Here is a 4,702-nt window from a genome sequence, read left to right as displayed (position 1 = left end):
AAATGGTTCAGAATTCACAATTTGGAGGTAGCCCACTTGAAAATCCTCATTCTCATTTGAAGAAATTTTTGATGATATGTGGTACACAAAGACAACCTGGAGTTTCTGATGAAGTTATTCGGCTCACCTTATTTCCATTTTCTCTTGATTCAGCATTGGAGTGGTATGACTCACTTCCACAAGCTATTATAGCTACTTGGGAGCAACTATCTCAAGCTTTTCTATCTCAATTTTTCCCACCTGGGAAAACTACTCATTTGAGGAATTTGATGGTAGCTTTTAAACCAAGAGATGATGAAACTTTGTATGAATCTTGGATGAGATTTAAGGAGCTTGAAAGGCAATGTCCTCATCATGAAATACCCAAATGGATGATTGTTGAATTTCTACACGAGTTACTCCAGCCATAAGAAACACAATTGATTCACAAGCAGGAGGAGATTTCATGAGAATGACAAGTGAAGAATGCTATGATCTATTAGAGAAGATTGCTCATAATACCCATTTGTGGGGAAATCCTAGAGCACTTGAGCCAAAGAAAGCTGGGATCTATGAACTTGACTCAGTTAACTACATGAATGCAAGATTTGATCAGTTGACTCAGCTTCTTAGTGATTTTTGCACAAAGGCAACAACCTCAACTCCTACAACTATGCAACAAGTTGCCTTCACAAATGGAACTCAAAGTTGTGGAGTTGATTATTCTTCTTATGGTGATGATTATTTGCAAGAGCAAGCTGCTTATGCAGGAAGTTATCAACAAAAACCTATGGGAAATTCTTATTCTAATATGAACAACTCAACATGGAGACCACAAGCAACTTTTGCTCAACAAGGCCAAAGCTCAAATTATGCTCATAACCAGCAGTTTATGCAGCAGAACAAGCCTCAATTTCAGCCTCAATTTCAGCCCACAAGGCAGCCACCACCTGGATATCAAGCAAGAGCACAACAATCCCTTCCATCCCATGAACCGAAGCCATCTTTGGAGAACATGATGGAGAAATTTTTTGCTGAACAAAGCAAGATGAATAGCAAATTGGAGGAAGAAATGCAACACATGAGACAAACCATGGATCAATTACAAGTCCACAACCGCATGTTGGAGACTCAATTGGCGCAACAAGCAAGCTCATCAGGAAGCAATTCCTATGGGAAACTACCTAGCCAACCACAAAACCCTCATGAACAATGTAAGGCTGTAACCTTGAGAAGTGGTAAAAAAGTTGGTCAAGAGAGTGAAAACAAGAGAGAAGAAAAAGAGAGCACAAAAGAAGAAAATTCAGTTGAGAGCAAGAAAAATGAAAAAGAAGAAGAAAGCAAAAGTGAGCAAGATGAGGGAGAGAAACCATACATCCCACCTGAACCTTACAAACCCACCCTTCCCTACCCTCAAAGATTCATCAAGCACAAACTAGACAAGCAATTTGGCAAGTTCCTTGAAGTGCTAAAAAAATTGTATATCAATGTGCCATTCACTGAGGCACTATCCCAAATGCCGAGTTATGCCAAGTTTTTGAAGGAGATTCTTTCCAACAAGAGAAGGCTAGAAGATTATGACACCATCAATTTGGGAGAGCAATGCAGTGCTATAATTCAGAAAAAGTTACCTCCCAAACTCAAAGATCCGGGTGTGTTTTCCATCCCTTGTCATATTGGTGATAACTGTGTGGCAAATGCCTTATGTGACCTTGGAGCTAGTGTCAGCCTAATGCCTCTTTCAATATATGAAAAATTGAATATGGGAGAGTTGAAGCCCACAAACATGTATCTCTCATTGGCTGACCGTTCAATTAAGTATCCGGAAGGCATTCTTGAAAATGTGCCTATCAAGGTTGGAAAATTTTACATTCCGGTGGACTTTGTCATTTTGGATATGGAAGAAGACACAAAAGTTCCTATCTTATTGGGAAGACCCTTTTTGGCAACAGCTGGTGCATTAATTGATGTAAAGGGTGAGCAATTGACACTTAGAGTGGGAGATGATCAAATGATATTCAACATCAATCCAGCCATGAAAAGAAAACATGAAGAAGTTGAGTCTTGTTTGCGGGTAGACATTATTGATGAGATTGTTCAAGAGCATTTCAGACAAAGCTATCCACAAGACCCACTTGAAAATTGCTTAGTCCATGGTGGGAGCATTGATGATGACAATCACAACATAGCTGCTTTTGCACAACACTTGGAGAGCTCTCCACCACATCCTGAAGCCACAATTTTTCAACTTGAAGGAGTGCAAAATTTGGAGATCAAACCACCATCATTAAAGGTAGAGGATGCCCCAAAGGTAGATCTTAAACCTCTTCCTTCCAACCTCAGGTATGCTTTTCTTGGACCCAATGAAACATATCCTGTTATAATTAATGCATGTTTGACTGATATTGAGAAAGAAAAATTGTTGAGAGTTTTGAGGGAATATAGAAGAGTTTTGGGTTATGCAATTGATGATATAAAGGGAATTAGTCCAACAGTTTGTATGCATAGGATTTTCCTTGAGCCAAATAGTAAACCTTCCATTGAACACCAAAGAAGATTGAATCCTACAATGAAGGATGTTGTGAAAAAGGAAATCCTAAAATTACTAGCTGCTGGAATTATTTACCCTATTTCTGACAGTGAGTGGGTTAGTCCTGTGCATGTTGTACCAAAGAAAGGTGGGGTGTGATTGTTAAAAATGATAATAATGAATTGATACCCACTAGAATCAATTACGAGTTGGAGAATGTGCATAGACTATAGGAAGTTGAACAATGCCACAAGAAAAGACCATTTTCCCCTTCCTTTTATGGATCAAATGTTAGAGAGATTAGCCAAGCATTCATTCTTTTGTTACTTAGATGGATATTCTGGTTTCTTTCAAATTCCAATCCATCCTGATGACCAAGAAAAAACTACCTTTACCTGTCCCTATGGCACTTTTGCATATCGAAGGATGCCATTCGGATTGTGTAATGCGCCTGGCACATTTCAAAGGTGCATGATGGCCATTTTTTCTGATTTTATTGAAGAAATTATGGAGGTCTTCATGGATGACTTTTCAGTATATGGCACTAATTTTGATTCATGCTTGACTAATTTGTCTAAAATCTTGCAGAGATGTGCTGATAATGATTTGGTTTTGAATTGGGAGAAATGCCACTTTATGGTCCAAGAGGGGATCGTTTTAGGGCATTTGATCTCAAATAGGGGAATTGAAGTGGATAGAGCTAAAATAGAAATTATTGAAAAAATGCCCCCTCCAACCACTGTCAAAGGAGTGCGGAGTTTTCTTGGACATGCCGGGTTTTACCGGCGATTTATTCAGGATTTTTCTAAACTTGCTAAACCCTTAACAAATCTTTTGAATCATGATGTTAAATTTGATTTTAATCAAGATTGTATGGTTGCTTTTTGCAGGTTAAAGACGGCATTAACAACAGCTCCTATCATGCAACCCCCAGATTGGACTTTGCCATTCGAAATCATGTGTGATGCAAGCGAGTTTGCTGTTGGAGCTGTCCTTGGCCAGCGAAAAGATAGAAAACCTTATGCCATTTACTATGCAAGCCGAACCCTTGATGAAGCTCAAGTTAATTATGCCACAACTGAAAAGGAGTTCCTTGCGGTAGTATTTGCACTCAATAAATTCCGTTCTTATTTGGTCAACTCAAAGGTAATTGTTTTCACTGATCATGCAGCAATAAAGTATTTAATGAGCAAGAAAGAAGCTAAATCTAGGTTGATTAGATGGATATTGTTACTTCAAGAATTTGATTTGGAAATAAGAGATAAAAAGGGTGTTGAGAATGTGGTGGCTGATCACCTTTCTAGGATAAAAACTGAAAATAAAGATGATGAAATTGTGCCAATTGATGAATTTTTCATAAATGAGCAGTTGTATATGTTGAATTCTGCACTTCCATGGTTTGCTGATATTGTGAATTTCTTGTCTTGTGGTGTCTTGCCACCTGATTTGTCTTGGCAGCAAAAGAAAAGATTCTTGCATGATGTTAAATTTTATTCTTGGGAAGAACCTCTTTTGTTTAGAAGATGTAATGATGGAATAATTAGGAGATGTATACCAGAGGAAGAAATAAATGATGTTATTTACCATTGTCATTCCTCTGAATATGGTGGTCATTTTAATGTCTCAAAAACTGTTGAAAAGGTCTTGACATCAGGTTTCTATTGGCCTAAAATGTTTAAACATGTAAGAGACTTTGTAAGCAAGTGTGATAGGTGCCAAAGGGTAGGCAACATTTCCAAAAGAGATGAGATGCCCCAACAGTCCATATTAGAAGTTGAATTGTTTGATGTATGGGGAATTGATTTCATGGGGCCATTTCCATCTTCTTATGGAAATAAATATATCTTGGTAGGGGTGGACTATGTATCTAAATGGGTAGAAGCTATTGCTACACCTACCAATGATGCAAAAGTTGTGGTGAAATTTCTGAAAAAATTTGTTTTGACCAGGTTTGGTGCCCCACGTGCCATAATCAGTGATGGTGGTAGCCATTTTTGCAACCACTAATTTGAAAAATTGATGAGAAAATATGGGGTAAAGCATAGGATTGCCACACCATATCACCCTCAAACAAATGGCCAAGTAGAAATCACAAATAGAGAAATCAAGCAAATCTTGGAGAAAACTGTCAATAAGTCCAGAAAAGATTGGTCCCTTAAATTAGATGACACTCTTTGGGCATATAGAACAGCA

At 38.1% G+C, this 4,702-nt stretch overlaps 1 non-coding gene across 1 annotated transcript; it reads right to left on the bottom strand.

Annotated features, from left to right (window-relative positions):
* Positions 1-254: 254 nt before the first annotated feature.
* On the bottom strand, positions 255-361 carry LOC131178118 (small nucleolar RNA R71). The gene has a single exon (XR_009147251.1). It is a non-coding gene; the product is annotated as a small nucleolar RNA R71 (small nucleolar RNA).
* Between the last annotated feature and the right edge of the window lie 4,341 nt (positions 362-4,702).

Source organism: Hevea brasiliensis, chromosome 2, assembly GCF_030052815.1.
Source record: "Hevea brasiliensis isolate MT/VB/25A 57/8 chromosome 2, ASM3005281v1, whole genome shotgun sequence".
NCBI lineage: Eukaryota > Viridiplantae > Streptophyta > Magnoliopsida > Malpighiales > Euphorbiaceae > Hevea > Hevea brasiliensis.
This window is presented reverse-complemented; position numbering and strand designations above follow the sequence as displayed.